The sequence below is a fragment of a genome, unplaced genomic scaffold (assembly GCF_019419815.1).
Source record: "Pyrus x bretschneideri cultivar Hongxiangsu unplaced genomic scaffold, Pyrus_bretschneideri_v1 Contig14, whole genome shotgun sequence".
NCBI lineage: Eukaryota > Viridiplantae > Streptophyta > Magnoliopsida > Rosales > Rosaceae > Pyrus > Pyrus x bretschneideri.
Window position 1 is genome coordinate 3,517,962 of NW_025999435.1, and position 7,523 is coordinate 3,525,484.

A 7,523-nucleotide genomic window follows, 5' to 3' on the forward strand; every position below is an offset into this window, starting at 1 on the left:
AACTCAAAATTTTCAAGCCATTTTCATTAGTTTTTCTAAAAAAAAAAAAAAAAGAAGGGTAGCCACTGGCTGGCTGGAGCCTAGATCTAATCCAACGGCAGTTGATATCCCACTTGTTCATCAACAGCTGGACAAAAACTGCACTCCGAGTCTGTTACGGAGCATTTTAATTATTTTTAATATATATAAACATATTATTTATGTTTAAAAGAAAAATAAGAAAAAAGAAGAGTTTATTTTTTTTATTTTTTGTAGAAAAAAGCGGTTTGTTGGTGGCGAAGTCAAGACAACTCATTCTTTTTAGGGGCAAAGAAGACTCATAGAACATTTTAGCCTCTCTTCAGCCACAATCGTGTAATTCACCGGTATTAGGAATCGAACTCAAGATGAACATTGTGAAGTACGGACTTGGAATTGACAGATGAGTCCGGGTTGCCTTGTGAAGTACGAACCTGGAATTAACAGATAAGTCTGAGTGGAACCCAGGAGGAGTGCGAGTGGCTTGGTCAACCTATAATTAACAAACGAGATTAATACGAAGACCTGCTAATTGAACTTTTTAATTATACAACAGAGTATCTGATCACATATTGCACAAAACGAGCACAAACTGCTTCCCTACGTGTTTTAATACTTTACATGCATAAACTAGTATCTAGTCAATTTACAAGACTTGGGGACTACTCCAAGTCAATGAGACAATAAAGGAAAATACAAGATTCCCAATTCAATTACAATTAAACCAAATCTTAATAGGAGAACCTGAAGGAAAATGGGTATCGGGTCGGGTTTGGTATTGTAATGCGGTTCTCGAATCCACCCCAAATTTTTTTTATTAATATAACTTTATCAAGAGACGCTCCATTGCTGACAAATTAGTAACTTGATAAGGTGATAATCATTTGTATAAAAAAAAAAAAAATACAGTGCTAACGACTTGTTTGTGTTCACGCCACAAAATAACTTAATAACTAATATTTTAATGATAATCTAAAAATTATCGGTTAAGATTATGAGACAGATTGTAGAGCAGAAACATATTAGTTGTTAACATATCATGAAGCTCTACCAACACTTAATCCCATATGGATGAATGATCAAAGCTCCGGTTTGTCTTTTTTTATACAATGATATATTTAACTAGGATAAAAAATAAATTGATATTGAACTGTTATCCATGAATTTAACTTCGTACCTCTCATTTACAATGTACAAGTGAAGAGGTAGAATTTAGAAGAAAAAGAAATGATGAGATCATAATTTTTCATAAGTAAAGTAAAAAAAAAAATAAATGTCTCCATTACTCCATAGGTGGGGAAATTTTTCAGTGTGTTGGAAACACGGCTCGATACAAAGTGTCAAAATACAAGAGGTTGGAATATTACAACACTTGATGTACCAGGTCGTGTTTTAGCTCAATAAAAAATCGGGAGATTTTGGATGCGGTCCCTATCTATCAATATTCTTTGACTGAAACTTTGATGGTTTTCAATTTTTCATCAAAGTTCTTGAAATTAATGTGATAATTTATTCTATTTATGTTACTATATTTTTAAATTAAAAAAATTAAAATTTATAGTTGTTTATGTTAATGAGATTTTAAATAAAAACCCATAATTTGTGGGATTAAAAATATTAAAGTATAAATTATACTATTTTGTGTGTGTGTGTGTGTGTGTAAACATGCGTACATTCATCAAAATTAACAAAAAAAATTATTGTACCAAAACATGGGTACATTCTTCAAAACCACACAAAAAATACTAGATATGAGGTTTAATAATTTTAGTAAATTTCTTCGATAAAACTTGACATAGATACATTCTCAAATCAAAAAAAAAAAAATGTAACCATATAAGTTTAAAATGGATTAGAAAAAAAATTGAATTGATTTTATATTAAAAAAAGGGTACATTTTACCTATAACAAAGTGGTATATTTAAGAATGGGTACATTTTAAGAGTAAAAATTTGAAAAAATTACATGAATGGGTATATAAGATTAAAAAATTGAAAACATTTTTTAAAAAGCTAAAAAGCTAAATTTCTATTTATTTTGGAGATGTTTTGGATTAAAAATCAGTTAGGAATTTAATAAAGGTGTGTGTGTTAAAATTCTAAATCAATTATTAATTTTTATTTAAAAAATTTATGTAGCTGACATGTAAATTCATTATTACATTAATGCTAGGGACTTCGATCAAACTATGAAAACTAATAAGGTTTCAGTCAATAAACATTAGTAATTAGAGACCGAATACTAATTTTTCCTTATATCTTTGTATATAAAAAAAAAAAAAAGGTTTTCTATGAATAAAAATACAAGATAATTGGTGTGACATCCCACATCGCCCAGGGGTGATCCTTAAATGTATATTCCCATCCCTACCTAGCACGAGGCCTTTTGGGAGCTCACTGGCTTCGGGTTCCATGGGAACTCCGAAGTTAAGCGAGTAGCGCGCGAGAGCATTCCCAGGATGGGTGACCCATCGGGAAGTTCTCGTGTGAGTTCCCAAAAACAAAACCGTGAGGGCGTGGTCGGGGCCCAAAGCGGACAATATCGTGCTATGGTGGTGGATCGGGCCCGGGAAGTGGTGTCGCCCGGGCCGGGATGTGACAATTGGAGCTAGAGACCGAATACTAATTTTTCCTTATATCTTTGTATATAAAAAAAAAAAAAAGGTTTTCTATGAATAAAAATACAAGATAATTGGTGTGACATCCCACATCGCCCAGGGGTGATCCTTAAATGTATATTCCCATCCCTACCTAGCACGAGGCCTTTTGGGAGCTCACTGGCTTCGGGTTCCGTAGGAACTCTGAAGTTAAGCGAGTAGCGCACAAGAGCACTCCCAGGATGGGTGACCCATCGGGAAGTTCTCGTGTGAGTTCCCAAAAACAAAACCGTGAGGGAATGGTAAGCCCAAAGCGGACAATATCGTGCTACGGTGGTGGATCGGGCCCGGGTTGTGGTGGGGGCCCGGGCCGGGATGTGACAATTGGAGCAGTGATGCATAAACTTTAACTAAATTAGAGTAATAGTCCATAGATTTTAACTCAATTAGCGCTTTGGTCCCTAAATTAAAATTCATGATTATTGATCTCTGAATTTACTATAATGTGGAGCAATGATTATTTTGGCTAACTTCGTTTTTACCAATTTAAACCCTTTATTTTGGATATATAATCTAGCAGAATTAAGCAAAAAGAACATTGCTCCACATTATAATAAATTCAGAGACCAATGCTCACGAATTTTTTAGTTCAAAGATCAAAATTCCAAGTTGGCCGAAAGTCAGGAATTGTTGCTCCAATTTTCTCATCAAATTACTCCTCGACCGTTGGTTTGTAAAATTATTCTTTGCAAAATAAAAAGGGATTGTTATTGACACTCCAAAATTCTCATTTTGTACTCTAAACTTTCTCTATTTTTGAAGTGTCAACAATGATTCGCAAATAAAATTGTCATCAAAATGGTAAAACAAATCAACCCCGAAATAAGAATAACCCTGCTCTCTTCTGGGGGCGTCCTCGGCGTTGTATGCTTGCGGAAACAAGCTAAAACTGAAATTTAGTTGTATGCTTGCAGGACCCGGAAGATTTTTCATTGCAAAAGATAACTGGTGTAGACTTGAATGTCACATGTTGTTGAATTTTTTACCATGCTGTGCACAGCCTCCGTCGCGATGGTGCATATGGTTCTCTAAACTAAAGAGAGTAAAATTTTTCTGTCTTAATTTACCTGGAGGGTTAAGTAGACGAAGGAGGAATGCCTCCTAGTTCCAGACAAGTCAGCAGTGCAATCTGTCGACCTCAGGACCAATGTCGTCCCGCCATTTAACCTCGAAAAACGTACAGAATGTATAAAATGGTTTTAAAACATGGTTTCTCTCTATTTTTATCTTTTTTATTTTTTTTATTTTTTTTATTTTTTATTTTTTTATTTTTAACAATCGATATCATCTACACTAAGGAGGGAGGGTGATCTTAGCCTCACAATAGGCTAGCAATAATGTGGTTCAAATTCGCTTTTGACGAGAATCGAACTTAAGACCTTTTACTTACCAGTGAAGAGGAATATTTCTATATCGTAATACTGCATGGCTCCCTAACATTTTTATCTAAGAAATGAATGTCAATATTTCCATAAATTCGTAAATTGTACATCGTGGGAAGAAACTGCACATTTGCATATGGGAGGAAACTACACATTTGGCTTTGCAACTTTCTGTCGAACTTACATGTGTAGATGATTATCTTGATAACTACACATGTAAGTTCAGAATAGAGGTGGTAATCGGCTTTTGGACAATTTGTTTGCATTTTTTTCATTTGTTTGAAGCAAGGTCATATTGTATTTGTCGAATAAATTAAACTTATTGTGACAGCTTTCCATTGGTGTTTGGTGTGAGACTCGACTTTGAGAAATTTTTTAATAGGAAAATTCATTTTAATCTTTGATAAAGATGATTTTTAGACTAAAATCATGAGTAAGATCAAAATCTAATTTTAGTCCCTTGATACATTAATCATCTCATTTATTAATTATATTTTTGATGTTTTAATTATTTCTCTTTTTCTTCCTAAATTTAATGTATTAATTTTATTTCATTATAATTATAATTTTCATTTCATTCATCATGATATATTTTGTTGTAAACATTTAGATAAATTAATTTTTATTTTACAATATATTTCGATGTACTTTGTCTTCTTCATTTAGGTACATTAAATTCATTATAATACATTTCGATGCATACATTTAGGTACACACATTTTAGTACATACATTTTGATACAAATATTTAGGTACATTAATTCAATATAATACATTTCGGTACATTATTTTAATATAATACATTTCGGTACATACATTTAGGTACATACATTTGAGTACATACATTTAGGTACATTAGTTTAATATAATACATTTCGGTGCATATATTTAGGTACATACATTTCGGTACTAACATTTGAATACATTAATTTAATATAATACATTTCGGTACTAACATTTAGTTACATTAATTGAGTTTTTCAAGTTTGAAGAATGTTAAATAAAATTAATAAATTAAAAAAAACTTTTGTTAGGTAAAAAAATATATTAAAATGTGTATATCAATAAATTTAAATATTTAATGGGAGAAATTGAATAAAATACACGTTAATTATTTAAATTAAGGGCACATCAATGGACTATAATTAATATGTAATCTAACATCAGGTTTATTTTAAATTTCAATCTTTTTCAAGATTAAAGTTAGAAAACCCCATTGATTAAAAGGAAAAATAATGAAAATGACTTGAAAACTTTAAGTTTTAATGAAAATGATAAAAAAATATTGTAAATAAATAATACCATGATTGACATTTTATAATAAAAATATAATTTTTCATTAAAATAAAATTTAAAACTTTTCGTTAAAGCACACTTATAAAAGCCTCAAGAATCGTCTGCATATACCCCAATCATGAAGGTTAAAGCCGCAAGAATAGTCCGCATGTCATTTTTGTCAATATCCAATATAGAAGAAGAATTGCTTGGATGTGATGATTTGTCAGGCAGGCCCAACCTTTGTTCAGATCTAAGTTGTTTGAGTTGGCTCATTTATGATTGCACCATCAATGACAATGGATGAACAACAACGCCTGGCTGCTTGTTAACTATAGATGATTTTTCAGTGTGACAGGAATACAGTACATTATGTATTTTTATGTAAATGATGAAAATTTTTAATTTTTAAGTTATTAACCTTTTAACATATATATCCCACCTTGTATAATGACACGTAGTGAACCATATTGTGTGCCAATCACAGTGAAAAATCTCTCATTAACTAAGAGAGATTTTTTAATATGACCGGAATATGGGGTGGTACATCACTTGTTATCATATAAATGGTAGGATATGTTTGTTAAAAAGTAACTTAAAAAATATAATTTTCTACTACTTATATAAAAACACGTGATGTAGTATCCGTATTATGATTCCAATGAAAATTTTCTGTTTAACTAGGGAACATCCACACTGTGATTGGCGCCCGCACTGTGAATTGGCTTTGGTGGTTGATTTGGGAAATGTATTAAAAAAAAAAATGCTTGACTGCTGAAAAAGCGTTGGGATCGTTGGAAACTGACGTTTGCAAGTTTCCAAAAAAAAAAAAAAGTGACGTTTGCAATGGGATAAGATCGCTGCCAACAGGTACACTGAATACCGATCTAATCATGGCGAGCTTTCTACTTTCTTCCAAGCAAACGGAAAGTCAGAAAAGAAAAGCATTCTCCCAAATATTTCTCGACAGTTTTTGGCTTTATATAGGGAATCACACATGGTCAAGCAAAGGGTTACACTTTTATATTTTCTAGAGCATTTTACACATAGTCAAAGCAAAGGGTTACACTTGTATATTTTGTAGAGCATTTGACACATAGTCAAAGCACATACATAGTCAAAGCAAAGGGTTACACTTTTATATTTTCTAGAGCATTTCTAGTCAAAGCACATACATAGTCAAAGCAAAGGGTTACACTTTTATATTTTCTAGAGCATTTCTAGTCAAAGCACATTCATTGTCAAAGCAAAGGGTTACACTTTTATATTTTCTAGAGCATTTTTTACCAGTTCGGATACCCCCTTATGTTTTTTCTCAATTATGTGTTCCTGGGTTTTGTTTCTTTTCCGCTTGTGATGTTTGGTTTCTGGGTGTACAAACTTTTATATTTTCTAGAGCATTTGACACATATTCAAAGCGCATTCATTGTCAAAGCAAGGGGTTCCACTTTAATATTTTCTAGAGCATTTCTAGTCAAAGCGCATTCATTGTCAAAGCAAGGGGTTCCACTTTAATATTTTCTAGAGCATTTCTAGTCTTGTCAAAGCAAAGGGTTACATTTTTATATTTTCTAGAGCATTTTTTCCCAGTTTTCTTTTTCGCTTGTGATGTTTGGTTTCTGGGTATACAACTACTGGCGCACACTTCGTATGTTTTATACCTTAGTTTGCTTCATTTGTTTTTATACCGCAGTTTTTAACCTCTGCAATAGTATGAACAGTTTTCTTCTGTATGCATACATATATTTGTCTTCTTACTTCTAGGCATTATCTGAAGTGAGATTATGTATTGGGGTTTTTAAACTTTAATCCTTCAAGAATATTGAAATTTAAGATGAACCTGATGCTAGATTGCATATTGATTATAGTCCCTTGATGTGTCCTTAATTCAAAATAATTAATGTGCATTTTATTTAATGTCTCCCATTAAATATTTAAATTTATTAATATACAAATTTTAATTTATTTTTTGATTAATTTTTTTAAAATTTATTAATTTTATTTAACATTCTTCAAACTTGAAAGACTCAATTAATGTACCTAAATGATAGTACCAAAATGTATTATATTGAACTAATGTATTTAGATGTTAATACCGAAATGTATGTACTGAAATATATGCATTGAAATTTATTATATTAAATTAATGTACCTAAATGTGTATACCAAAATGTATGCACCGAAATGTTAGTA